At 54.6% G+C, this 14,456-nt stretch overlaps 1 pseudogene; it reads left to right on the forward strand.

Moving 5' to 3' along the window:
* The first annotated feature begins 845 nt into the window (after positions 1-845).
* On the forward strand, positions 846-7,326 carry LOC137142614 (glycine N-acyltransferase-like protein 3; annotated as a pseudogene).
* Positions 7,327-14,456: the final 7,130 nt, after the last annotated feature.

Consider the following 14,456-nt stretch of genomic DNA (forward strand, 5'->3'; position numbering starts at 1 on the left):
GAGAACTTAAGAGGCAGGGGTAACAGCGATAGAGGAGATGAGGGCTTCATCAAAGGGAGAGGTTATGAGGAGATTGGAGGGGATGAAGATGGGTGAGTGAGTATCATGCACCCTCACATTCTTCCCTCTCATGTGTGCCCTGAGATTGGGGAGTCCTGTTTGCTAGGGGTGTCTGAAGTCCTCCTTCTGTGAGCCAAAATCTGGGGTCTTCTCCACTTTTAGGGGGCTTTGAGCACTGTCCCGGCACCTGTACAGGTGTGGGGATATTTGGGGCAGCTATTGCTGGGGGGGTGTCTGAGCACATCTCCCTGCAACTTTGTGTGCTCCAGGATCTGGGTGTCCTTGTCCCTTTTCCTCATCTCCCCCCAGGTGTGCTGGGATCTGCGGGATCCTGTCCCTTTGGGGGTATCAGAGCCTCTTTCCCCACCCATTGCAGCTTGGAGACCTGGAGTGCCCCCGCCAGCTGACAGCTCTAGCCCCACTGCCCCAGAGCTGAAACGGAAAATGTCATGGAGGTCTCTGGAAGTCACAGAATCCATGATTTCAGTGACATAATCCTATCATTACCCCCTAGTGACACAACGTGCACAGCTCAGCACTGGAATGAGGCAAACTAGATCTCTCAGGGTACAGTGCAACTTTCCGTTGATCACTCACCTTTGAGGTAGGAAGAGGGGCTCACCTCCGCCAAGGGGAACGGCTCCCCTTAAACCACCTCGTCAGTCACCGCTCTGCTGACCTGCACCAGCTAAGCCCTCCACCGTTCAGTACAGTGACACCTAACACACTGAGGGCAGCTGGGACCTAAGGGCTCTTGGCAGCTCCAGGGGGCAGAGTTTAAGACCATGGGCGTGCACCTCAACTCCTCATTGCCTGGTTTTCAGATGTGAGAGTTTTACTGGGCCTGACGTTCTGGAAGGGCCACGTGACATCTCCAGGCAACCTTCACTGCACAGTTTGCCAGTGACTTGGCGCTGGCCACCTGGCAGACATGGGCGGAGCAAGGGAGGTGAGAGGGAGGTGTCTGTTTGTGAGAACCCCAGAGACTCAGTAGCCCAGGAGCTCTCAGGGGGACACAGAGACAAAAGGAGGGTGAGCCAAGATGGATCCCAGCGCGCTGGGGGTACTGAGGCAGCGGTTCTTGCAAACATGGCCTCTGCCTTCAGCCTGGGTTCCAGCTAAGGAACAAATACAGCACTGGGTTGCTGCAGATACCGACTGCATTGCTCCTGGTGGTTAAGAAACCAGGACAGCCCCACCCCAGGGGCATTCCCATCTTGCGGTAGGTGGAAACCCCTCCCAGCACCACCCTCCATCAAAGCAACAGGCAGACAGAGCTCAGAGAGCTGCTGTGTGGGCTCCTAAGGCTGGGATAGCTGGGGTTGGGGGTCGGGATTGAGAGGCAGTGGCAGAGCTGCGGGGCGGGGGCTAGGGATGTGGTAGCTTTGGCTGTGGGTCAGGATCGAGGAGCGTCAGCAGAGCTGGTTTGCTCGTGTCCCACTCCCAGCTGTGCTCGGTTTTCACAGAATTCTTCTCCGCTGGCCCAGGAAACCCTCTCACTTGCCTCTACCCTCGCAAGGGCCCCGATCGTGCCATGTGACTCCAGGGCCGTGCCCCTGGCTGAGGGCCAGGCCCAGACTCTGTTAATGGTTCATTCGCTCGGGGATAAGAGGCTGGAGCAGCCCCCGAAGGAGAGACCCAGCAGAGACCTGACAAGGCGCTGCCAGGCAGAGACATCACTGCCCCACGGGCACCGGTTCCCCCGTCTTCTCTGGGGCTGTTCCTTATCCTGGCACAGAGACTGCCCAGGTGAGTGGGAGCTACTGGGGCCGTGCTAGTGCTGCACACACCAGCCCTGGCATGGCTGGGGCCACAGGCTGGGATTGTAAATGTAGGGTCTCTGGTGAGCAGAGGGGCTGCACCCTGACTGCTTTAGTTTTGGTGGATTGTTACTGCAGGGTGACACGCTGTACCCCATGTACACCCTGATAGTGTGAGTTGTGTGTCAGTCATGTTCACCCTTACAGTGTAATTGTGTATGGTCTCATGCAAAGCATGTCATGTAAGATGGTGTGGAATGCACATGACACACTGAACATTATTGTTAGTGTAGCACGTCTCCTGCAATTCCATAGATATGTACAGATATGAAACTCTGCTCTGGTAGATCCCCAAATGTGTGTCTCACATAGCTTGAATAAGGTCAAACAAAGACAAACCTGAGCATCCATGGCTCCCAGAGGCATGCACACAGGAACAATGGACTGGCCTGCACACGTGATAAGGCGATGCTCATTTGACTCCTGTGAGGGAAATCGTGCCCATCGCTGGACATGGCCCATCACCTGACCCCAGGGGGTGTTGAGGAAACTTCTTAAAAGAGAGAGGCATCCTTGTCTCTGGACTCTGGAGCTCTCCCTTGGAATCCATCTGCAATGCAACATCGAGGACGCTGAGAAACTGCTCATGGGGAGGGGGCAGCGGGGAGGCTGGCTGCAAGATCCACCTCAGCCAGCTTGTGGGTAAGCCAACATCAAGGACTAAGAAGCTACTGAAATATTAAGTTGAGGTTAGAATGCGAGTTACCTTTTAGTTAATAGTGATCTACCGTATTTCCCCATGTATAAGATGCTCCCATGTATAAGACGCACCTTAATTTTGGTGCCCAAAATTTGAAAAAAATGTATTACGGTACATCACCGGCAAAGCTTCGCAGGGGTGGGAGGAAGGGCCCATTCGGCGGCGGCGGCAGCGCGTGTACCACCCGGCCCTGGGGTAAGTACCACTGTATAAGACGCACCCAGTTTTTAGACCCCAAAAAAGGTGCATCTTATACATGGGGAAATACGGTAATCTCTTCATTCATATTAATGCGATTTATAATCACTTAAAATCTTGCTGTAGTCAATAAACTTGTTTGTTTGATCTAAAGCAGTGCATGTGGATTGAGTGTGTGCAGAGACTTCACTTCGAGTGACAATATGGGACATATCAGTTTCTTTGATAAATTGACGGACAGTGTAATGAGCTCGCAGGGTGCAGTGTACAGCACTGGGGTAAGCTGATGGGCCATGTCCGGCGATGTGCATGATTTCCCTCAGAGGAGTCAAATGAGCGTCGCCTTAGCAGGTGTGCAGGCCAGTCCATTGTTCCTGTGTGCATGCATCTGGGAGGCGTGGACGCTCAGCTTCGTGTTTGTCTGCCCTCATTCAAGCCGCGTGAGACACACATTTGGGCATCTGCCATAGCAGAGTTTCATACCCTTACATAGCTACGGCATTGCAGGAAACATGCTACCATAACAACAATGTTCAGTATGTCATGCGCATTCCACACCACCTTACATGACATGCTTTGCATGAGACCATACACAGTTACACTACAGGGGTGAACAGGAATGATACACAAATCACAGCATCAGGGTGTACATGGGGTACAGCGCGTCACACAGGGATGGGAAGATACTAACATCGTGCCTCTTTCTGTGGTCACGTGGGGGTGGGGACAGACACTGGTAACTGATGGCTTTCTCGGATCCTAGGTACCCCCCGCCGTGCCATACTCCCTGAAAGCTGCCAAGGGCCCATCCCAACCACAGATGCTGCTCCTGAGCTGCTCCTCTAAGCTGCAGATGCTGGAGGTGACCCTGCGGAGGCGCCTGCCTGAGACGTTGCAGGTGACATGGCTACACCTGCCCTCACTGCCTGCCCGTCCTGGGCCAGGACTGAAAACCACCAGATGGGGCAGAAGCAGGGCAATGTCCCTTTGTCTCCCCCCCGGACACGGGTTAGAGATCAGGTGGGGAAGGGGGGCAGGCCCCACTGCCCTATGGCTTAGGGGAGTAGCATGGGGGGCAGGGCCCCAGGCACTGGCTGCTCTCCCACTCACGCCCTCCTCACTTCACCCTCCTGCCTCCTAAATTCCAAGCCCAGCACCAATTCCTGCTGCTCAGCCAGCATAGCCGGCAGGACCTCCCCAGCCAATCACAGGTCAGGTTAGCTCCATAACAGCCAATGACAGCACAGGCAGGCTCTGTGCCAGCCAATCACTGCATGGGTAGGCTCTGTGCCAGCCAATCAGAGAGCTGTGTAGCTCTGGTGCCCTCTACAGCTCCATGCCCATCCCATGGCTCAAACGTGTGGGGGTTTTTAACCTCCTTTCCCCTGCTCAGAGTCTCCCCTGCCATACCAGCCCAGGGGCCACAAAACCAGGGTCAGACCCATAACCAGGAGGGTAAGCCCTGGGAGGGAAGACAGCCATCTTCACTGGCCTTGGCCCAGTGACATCACTGTGAGATGGCGGCATCTTGACTAAGGGCAGCCTGTGGTGCAAGCCCAATGGGCAGTGACAGGTGAGGGTGGCCATTTTGGAGCAGGGCAAAGAACTCCACCAATGTGCAGATCACAAGACACTGAATCCCCCAGACAAACATTGGGAGGCCCCTGACAGAGCTAGGAGAGCTGGAATTGCTGCCCCCTCCCCGGCTCTAAGCCCTGCCCTTCGTCTCTGGCAGGTTTGCGGTGCCGTGATGAACATAAACCGCGGGAACCCGGCCGGGCATGAGGTGCTGGTGGATTCGTGGCCTGAGTTCAAAGCCGTCCTCACCCGGCCACGCACAGAGGTGCTGCCCCTCAGCCACCGTGCTACACCTGGGGGGCCTGGTTCTCTGGGGAGGTGGGGAGTGGGATCTGGGGTTCTCTCCCCAAGGGGACATTGGTGAGGGAACAAGACTAACTCAGGTGGTAGGGATTGGGGTCATGACGGCTGGGCCTAACCTGAGCTGTGCTAGGACCCAAGGTTGCCATGGCTGGAGCAGGGAGGCGAGCCCAGCCAGCCCCGTGGGACAGGAGCTGCCACGAGACCCTTTGAAACATTCTGGTGACCCATTTTTGGATGCTGACACACAGGATGGGAAAGCCTGGTCTACAGAACCAAGGTGGAGCCAGGCTGGCTAAGGGAGCGGGTACCGATTGGGATTTGGGACCTTTCCCGTCTAGGGGGCCCCAGGGCAGGGGCCAGGCTGGCTTTGGTTGGCGGGAGAAGGCAGATCAGTGATTCATTTGGAGTTCCCTACTCAGGTCTGTGTCTCCCTGGTAGGTGGCAACAGATGACTCTGATTTCTACACCAACACGTATGCGGCGTATTACCGGGACCTGGGTGCCTACCAGGCTCTGCTCGGCAGTGCCATCAATTGGGGCCAGGCCTTCTGCATCAACGGTAACGTGGGCCCCACAGCACTGGGGAGAGCTCCACTGCAACTAAGCACATATCTCCTGTCTGGGCCAAACCCCAGGATCCCCCCGATATACCATTCCCCCCCACCCCAGGCTACTGGGTGGCTCCCATGAGCCCTGTGGAGGCAGGTACATGTGGGGTAGCCCCCTGCCTGTGCTGGGCTGGAGTCAGCTCACCTGACCTCATCCTCACCCCCGAGGCCGGGGGTGGGTGGCTTTGGGAACTCAGACTCCTGTTCCCTGTGCCAGACTGGACTCCGCACATACAGGCGCACTTTTGACAGCACTGTTCAGTCCCTATCCCCACTGCTCACGGCTCGTCTCTGCCCCCTGAAGTGTTCCAGGACAGAGTGTTGGAGGCCTACAGGGACATCGCCGAGGCTAAGGGGGTCAAGCTGGATGTGCACCACTTCTTCACCTACTATCACCCGGATCCCAGCACCTTGCCTGAAATCCAGTCAGTGTCTGGCTGCGTGGCAGGGCCCCACAGTGGGTGGGGTGTGGTAGAGAAGGGCACGGCCTGAGAGGCGAGGACATTGGCCAATGTGGCGTGGGGATGCCCAAGATCTGGCTGGCTACTCCCCATGCAGGGCCTGGGGCACTGGGGTCCTGTTGCTACCAACAGAATCCCAGTGGGATTGGCACTGAGTCCAGCCTTCCTCAGGGACTCCGCGGGGACTGGGGCGTGCAGCCAAGGGCTGGGGCCAGCCACGGGGAGGGGGATCCCTCTTCAGCTCCTGCCCAGAGCCCCCGGCCTCTGTCAGGAAAAGCTGAGCCAAATGGCTTCTGTGCCAGCAATGGGGCCCCACCTGCACCCCTGGGGACCAGGCACTCCTGCAATCAGCCAGTAGCTGTGGCAGGGCTTGGGCAGCGAGCGGCCGTGCTCCTCTCTCCCTGCACCACGACTCGCCTGCGGAAGGAACATTAGGCAGAGCTGCCACTGTGCGGGTTAGTCCCATTCCCCACCCCCTTGAGCCGGCCAACTCCCCTCCACTTGGCTCTCCTGAGTCCCACTCCCAATGACCCTGGGAATTCCCCCTGCCTGCCGGGGATGCCCCCTCTGATTGGCTGCCTCTCCCATAGGTCCCTCCTGGGAAAGAACAGCCAATCAGAGCTGAAGCAGTAAGAGCTCCCGGCTCCTCCCCCTTCCTGCAGTAACATGACACCTTCTCTCGGGAGGAGAGGGGGGAACAGGAATCCTCAGCATGTCAAGGTGGCTCCACTCCCCTTCCTCCTCCTCTGCTGTGAGCAATGGGGACAGGACGGCGATCGTGGTCCCCCTGTCCCTGGGACACCCATCCTGGAATACGGAGAGGGGAGCCCGATGCAATCCCCACAGGGCTAGGAGGGGTGAAAGGACACCGGGAGGTGCAGAGCGGAGTCTGGGGGAGCTGGGGACAGAGCTGATGGAAAGCTGGGTAGGGACAGAACTGATGAGGAGTGTTGGGAACACTGATGGTCACAGGCACGGGTCAGGGATGGGGGAGTTCAGCTGTCAAGGGAGACCAGCCATCACAGTATCATCTTTAAAAAAAAAAAAACCTCAGGATTTTAGGGAAAATGTCATGATGCTCGGGTCTGACTCCCCATGGCTGACCCTTGGGGCTTGGTCCTGCTGCTCTCTGTCCCCAAAGGCTGGACCCAGACGTGAGGCTCTTGTCCCTGGATGTTTCCCACACTGACCTGCTGAACGAGACGTGGCTCTATGGGGGGAACGAGCACAGCAGGAGGTTCCTGGAAAGCCTGATCCGCCTCTTCCCCTGCTTCTGCCTCCTGGACACTTCTGACCGCCCTGTCAGCTGGATCCTTTCAGACCCATTTGGTGCCATGGGGCATAGCTTTACTTTGCCCCAGTACCGGGGACGCGGCTACAGTGGGGTGCTGAACAATGTGCTGGCCAAGCGGCTGCATGCACTTGGCTATCCCAGCTATGGCCATGTGGCCACGGACAACTACCTCATGCAGAGGCTGCAGGAGAGGCAGGGCTTCCAGCGCCAACCCGATGTGAGCCACTACATCCTCCACAATGCAGCACTGGGTATTGCCCCCATGGTAACCCCCAGCTGAGCACCAGGCTGGGCCCCTGCCTGAGCCCCCAGCCACACAGGGGACCCAGCAGCCTGGGGCTAAGGGAAGCCAAGCGAGTGGGGTGGGGAGTTTGGGGATCAGTGTTAGGCTGAGGGGAACCAGTAACATCTCCCACCTCCAGCTTCACATGGGTCCTCCTACTCTCGACCCCACAGGCCTTGTCCTCCCCTACAGCCTCACACCCAGCTTTACAGGGTCTGTCCCACTCTCCCAAACACCATAACCTGCCCTCTGCGGTGGACCCAACCCGTACACATAGCACCCCCCAGTACAGTTCCCTGCACAGCCTCATCCCAGTCCCCCTCCCCACTCTAGCAATGGCTCAACGCCCTTCCATCCAATCAAGCTACCACACACTCACCTGCCTCCTTCATCTGCTCTCCTCCTCCTCCCGCGTTTCCCTGGAACATCCTGCGCAGCATATAGCAGCTCTAACTCCTCTACAGACAGTCACCGTCTCTCCACTGCACCAGAGATATCTCCCCCTCGATCTCTGCTTCCCGAGGCTCATTACGTCTCTCCCCTTTGCAGGCAGCCTGCTCTCATCAACTCCTTTCCCCTTCTCCTGGACAATACAGGCCCTGGCCCCTTGAAACGGGGCAGGAGGGGCCATGCAATCAGTCCCCATTCAACAGCATCTCCTTGAGAGGGACCTGCTTCTAACACACCACGCAACTGGCTGTTCCACATTGATACTAACCAGCCTGAGAATGTTCCCATGCCAAGAGCTCCCTCAGGGTCCAGTCTACCTCCGTAATTCAAGGGTTAAACATATCCCGGGGATGTTGATTATTCCCAAACCAAGCTTCACTATCCCTAAGGACTCCCAAAAGTAATCCAGACATTAAAACAGTACCATGCAGCCAAGACACCCAAATCCCCTTAACTCTGCCCACCACCATTGATCAATAGCAGGAAGCATTTTGGGCTTTGTGATCCCTGCTGCGATTAAACTGATTGTTGAAGACACCTTTGTGTAATTCCCTTTTGTGATAGTCGCTCCGTCGCATGGCTGGAACCAAGTGGGCCGGGGGGTGGCAGGATTCCAGCTAGGGCCACAACAGTTTCCCATTTTTTAACTAGCTTTTGAAATGAAATTTTTACAAAGAAGGGTCTGCTTCTTGCCAGAAAGTGTCCGCATTTTGTCAAAACACTGAAGGCCTGAAAACCAAAATGTCTCAGGTGTGTAACCTGGTCTGTGGGATGGTGTGTGCAGCAGAAGGGTCTGGGTCAAATATCCAGGGCTTCCTTTTGAAAAGTAACAAATACCATGGGTGGGAGCTTCCTCACCAAATTTCTGGGATCACTAAGTATCTTTCCTGGGGGACTGTCAGAGCAAACACTTCTCATGTATGAAACAAGGAGAGATTTGTCAGAGAGAAAGGGGAAACCAGCAGCCACCTTGGGAAAGCAGAGCATTAACAACTCACCTATCTCTTTTGATGAATAATTAATAAACACACGCCCACTCCTGCTCCTGAGTGTCTCCATCTGTGTCTGATTCAATTCCCCACCCACAACCACTAAGCAGGTACCACTTCAGCAGTGGGTTTCCTCCCCTGCCACACCCCACTCATGGTTTGGCATCAGCTGTTTGCCTAGTCCCAGAGCCTGGCATCAGGCAGGTCTGTGCCACAACCTTTGAGAAAATGCCATTTGGCCAGTCCTCAGGCTCCACCACCTCCCGTGATTCTGGCCTGTTTGCATTGGGTAACGAGGCTGCCCAGGGCTCATTCAGCCCTGCTGCCATGCTCTGCAGCTATGGCAGAGGGCCCCCTGGGTGCTGCCTTCCACTGAGGAGTTTTCGGACTGTGCGAAATCTTTCAGAGACTCCCACTGAGCTCCGACAGACGGGCACAGAGCCAGAGCACAGCCCTGCTAGGAAAGAAGTGCCCATCCTTCTATCTAGCCACCCTCCACTGCCCACTGGCATCTGACTGAAGCTTTGGCTAGTGTGACCCCTTTCCCAGGGCACAGTTAATACCGCTTGCGCGTGCCACTGTCGCCACGCAACAAGGCCAACAACGCTTCACTGCTTCAATGGCCAAAACTGAGGTGAATTTTAACCATGACCACTCAAACGTTCCTGCTGGGATGATGAGGGGTCCTGCTGCTTCACCTGCCTCCACCCACATCCCAGCTCCAGGCCAGAGATCAGGTCAGCAAATGCCTGCACTGCTCAGCCGTCAGATGATGGGTGAAAGAGTGTTGTGCAGTGTGTAGGCGAGAGGACATTGGGCAGCACAGCACTGGGACACCCAAGATCTGGCCAGCAATCTCCATCCTTCACCCCACGCAAGGCCCAGGAACAGGGGTCCTGATGCTGCCACCTAGCTGACCTGCTGAAAAAGATGTGGGCCTATGGGGATAAGGAGCTGAGCCAGTGGTCCGTCTCTGGCCTGATCTGCCTCTTCCCCAGCTCCTTTCTCCTGGATGCTGCTCATGGACCTTCCAGTGCCAGCCTGGCCTTTGCCACTTCATCCTCCATAACCCAGGGCCGGGCGTGGCCCCTTCCTGAGCCCCCAGCCCAGCCACCATAGAGACCTGGCAGGATAGGGGCCAAAGGAAGCCAAGGGAGGGAGTTTGGATAGTCTTAGGATCAGAGTCAGGCCCAGTGGGATGAATAATATCTCCCAGCTCCATCCACATGGGGCCTGCCCTTTCTCTACCCCCATAACTGGCCTTACAGGGTCTGTCCTACTCTCCCAAAGAGCTCTGGGTGTGTAATCCCTTCTGCCAGGGGTTGTCCGAAGCAAGGAGGGCAGCTTCAAATAGCTAGAACTTCCTTTAGAAAACTGTGAATACCATGGCCTCGAGCTCCCCCCGAATGTCCAGGATCACTAAATATCTTCCCTAGGAGCCTTAAGAGGCAAATGTTTCCCCACTCCCATGCCCTGAAACTATGTTTGAAAAAAGAAGGACTTCCTTAGAGGGAAAGGGTATCCCGCATTATCTTGGGAAAGCACCACAACAATATGTATCAATGTGAATAAGAATGAAACACCCACCCCATGGTATCTTCAGCTGTGTCCTCTAACTCATCCCTCCCCCACCACTGTAAATAACCAAAAACAAATGTTCCTTTAACAGTTGCTTTCCCTCTCCCTCCTCCACTGTGCCCCACTCACAGTTTGGTGCAGCTGGTTGCATAATCTCGAAGCGCTCAGGCAGGTCTGTCTCCTTAGATTCCACCTTGTAACTCACCTATGATGACTGTAGCTTGTTAGCACTGGTATGAGCTGATAATAGACTTCATTCAGCCCTTTTGTTACTTCCTACGGCTCTAGAAGACCATCACCTTGTCAGTACCTTAAGTAATACATGAGACATTTGAGCATAGTCCGTCCCACCCAGCAACAGCCCAACACAATAAAACACCTTTCTTTTTTAATTGACCTACCCTCAATCACCAGCATCACTCGACATGTTCTAAAACCAGGGATGCATGACTGTGTTTTTGGTTAGGGTGACTCTCTCACCCAGGGTATTCTTAGTACAGTTCTGTTACCCAACTGGCATACAATAAGGAAAATAACAGTTTATTAGGCCAACACCTAAAATTTAAAAGAATTTAAAGGAAAATGATCCAAACGTTCAGGCTGGGACAACAGGGAATAAAATGCAAATGAGCTCGGGCTCATTCTGTCTCTTCTCCCAGACGCCAGCAGATGGCAGCAGAGCGCCCCATGGAGCTTCTGTGCCTCCGGTGTTTTCAATCAGCCCTGGGCTCTCTCTTCCCCCTGCTCACGGACAGGTGGCAGTGACGAGTTCCCTTCCCTCTAGAGCATCAGGCCACAGGCCTAACAGGTGATTGGCCAAACACTGAAATAGATTGATTCAAAATGGCACCACAATGCATCATGGGAGTTGTAGTTGGGTTGCCTTATGCTCCTATTCTATTCTACTGGCTCTCTGACTAGACTGCATTTCTCATGAAGCACCATGGTCAGAGTCCAGGGACATCCAGGGTGCAGCAAGAGGGAAAACGACCCATAAGGGATGTTTGTTTGTTATTGGTTGTTCACACCAGTGGGTGGCAAACTGAGTCAGAGCCGACCGGTAGTGGGCATTTACTTATGATGTTGATACTGGAATCCCTTTCCCTCCACAAAGCTCTCCTTGCTTCATACACAGACTCAGGGCTTGTCAGGAGGGGAGTATTTGCTTATTAAAGATGCCCAGGGGAGGTATTTATTGATCCCAGAAATCATGGGGGGCGGGAGGAGGCTCAAGTAGTTAGTTTTCAAAAGAAGCCTCTAGATATTTGAATTTCCCCAAGTTGTTGCATCCAGCACCCACCAGCTGGAGTTACAAACGCTGGTTTTTCAGGTCTCCCGTATTTTAATAAAATATCAGCGCTGTCCGTGGGAAGCAGACCCTTTATGTGGCCAAATTTCATGTGTAATCCCAATTTTCATGCCAAAACAGGAGCATTTTTAAGCAGGCCTGTTCAGACTGCTGCCATCCCTCTTACTCACATTGTCCCAGCCATGCCAGGGAGCGACGCCACAAAGAAAGAAAGCTCGGAGGTGGCATTAACAATCAGTTTAATCACTGCTGTGATCACAAACCCCGCAATGCTTCCTGCAATTGGCGGATGATGGCCGGTGGAGATAAGGGGATTTGGGTGTTTTAGCTGTGCAGTTCTGAATTCAACACATCTGGGTTGCTTTCCAGTGCAACCTCAGATGGGATTCCCTGTGGCTCACATGAGGAAGAAAACCCACTTCGAAGTGGGTTACAGCCCACGAAAGTTTATGCCTGCAGAAATTACATTTGTTAGTCTTTAAAGTGCTACAGGACTCTCGTTGTTTTAACTAAAAGAGATTCACTTTGGTGACCATTCTAACCCCATTCACAGTAGAGGCTGACACATCAAATTTTACTCTGGGCATGGCGTTGTCGCAGCCAGCGGTCCCCAGTGGCCAACTGCTCCCTGTGCCTTCTGCTCATGTAAACTCGTAAGCTAAACCAGGCAGAGAGGATGTTGTTAGCCATGAAGGCAGCCTTTGGGGAAAAACATCATTGACTAGAGGGGACCGGGCTCCTAGTCCAGGTCCTTACAGCTCATAAGAACCTGGAATTCCTCCAAACAGCCAGGCACCTTAACCAACGTCAGATCCACTGGTGCCTCTTCTTTGTCCAGTTCAATTTCGTAGTCACCTATTGTCCGACAGCGAAAAACAGAAAGGCTGCTGCGCTGTCCTGTAAAGAGGAATAACTTGACTCTGCCCAGGGAACTCCTTCCGCAGTTCTTAAGACATCCAATTTTCTTAATGAGACAATAGACAGCAACCTGATATTCTGCATCTGATTCGTCTTGCCCACTGACCCATTCACCTCTCGGATCTGCCAGGTCTTGGATGGTGCCGGTACCCAGCTCTTTGCATGTGGCTCTTCGCTCTGCGCATTGTATGGGGTGCCAAAGTGAAATTGAAACGCTGCTGCCGAAATGGACGGAGCAGCATGAATTGGCTCTTTGCAGTATCTATAGCTATTTTTTAGCTCTTCGTCTCTGATTGGTTGGCCTCCCCTGTCCCAGAGGGACAACTTAGGCTGCAGCTCCTGAGGTTACACCATGATACGCTGATGCCTTCCGCCCCTTCAAGACTTGGAATTTGATGTCAAAGACTTGCTGGTAGCTGGATGTGCATAGCTCTGTCAAAAAGAGTCTCAGACCTGGCCTCTGACTCTCGCTTTCACCCTTGACAGACAGCAGGAGCTTTCAGGGATGATAAGCCTCTATGAGGGGGAGTGGGGGACAGCTCTTGTTCTTCCCTTTTTAAACATCTTCATTTGTTCCTTCCCTTTGCGTAGCTCTCAGAGCCAAGCTGGCCGAGCCCCAAAGCAGGGTTGGGAGGGGGCAGTCATGGGCTGGGAGAGCTGGGAAATGCCAGGGGCTAAATGGAGGAGGGCTCAGATGGGGGCGCTCTCTCCTACCAGTCAGTGCTGGCACCAGTGCGGCACCAGAGGACGTTGTGCTACAGGGAGCAGTTTGGGGGGAAGCAATAGGGCTGCTTTCCCCTCCCAGTCAGTGCTGGCACCATCATTTGAATCACCCTCATTAGGTTTCAGAATTAATGCTCCAGTGAGGTGCTGGGGCAGGTCCCCTTGTCTGGGCACTGTGGTTCCAGGCTCTCTGCACACTCTGGCAGATGTCGCTGCAGGGGGAGGGAGCACTGCTTCACAAGTGCGAGGGGAGATGCTGCATTTCTCCATGGAAAGCTGCAGGGCGGGGCTAGGGAGCAGACCCCAGAGCCTGCTCCTGCAAAGGTGAGTGGAGCTCTGCAACGGCCACTTGTGGAGAACCCACAGCCTGGGTCCCTCAGATCTATGCACAAAGCTCCCTCCAAGCCACTTCCTGGGACAGGGATGGGAGCAGGACAGAAAGTTCTCTCTTCCCTGGGTGATGGGGCAGAGATTGGGCTGACTGGGGGCAAGCCCCAATCCCTGGGTTAGGGGGTAGCATGGGGCGCAGGTCCCTCCCCCCCAGGTGCTGGGTTTTCTCACAGCCACCCCCTCCCCACTCACCCCTCGTATCTCCCATACTCAGCACCGATTCCTGCTGCTCGCCCAGCGTGGCCGGCAGGCTCCGTGCCAGCCAATCAGAGAGCTGGGTAGATCTGCCTCCCTCCAGGGCTCCAGGCCTCAAGTGTATGGGGGAAGGGTCATCACCAGCCCCTTCTCCCCTCCCCCATGCTGAGGGTCACCAGTCCCAAAGGCCACAAATCAAGAGCATAAACCCTGGGGCGGATGAGCTCTGTCCAACCGAGCCAGACGCCTGGTCAGAGACATTCACCCTCTCCAGGGCCCCGGGCTCCTCAGGGCTGCCAACCTGGCATTTTAGTTTGTACTGACCTGAAGAGCTGACGTTGATTTTTTTTACCTGACACGGTAAACTTTGTACTGACATCACTAAAAATACCTTCACCAATACACAGCGTCACAAAAGTGTGCACTCACCTACCATATGCTGTGCACAGGAATTCGGCAGGACACCATTGCTTGCGCTGTAGGTAATTGCTCACTTGGGTTCTTTGGGCGTGTGCGATGACAGAGAACAGGCAATGGATAAAGTCACGGGCAGTGCAGTTTTATGAGCTAAGAAGTGATTCTGAACAATGACAATCACT

The sequence above is a fragment of the Emydura macquarii genome, unplaced genomic scaffold (assembly GCF_026122565.2).
Source record: "Emydura macquarii macquarii isolate MOO-44397 ecotype Brisbane River unplaced genomic scaffold, CSIRO-AGI_Emac_v2 contig_3235, whole genome shotgun sequence".
Taxonomy (NCBI): domain Eukaryota; kingdom Metazoa; phylum Chordata; order Testudines; family Chelidae; genus Emydura; species Emydura macquarii.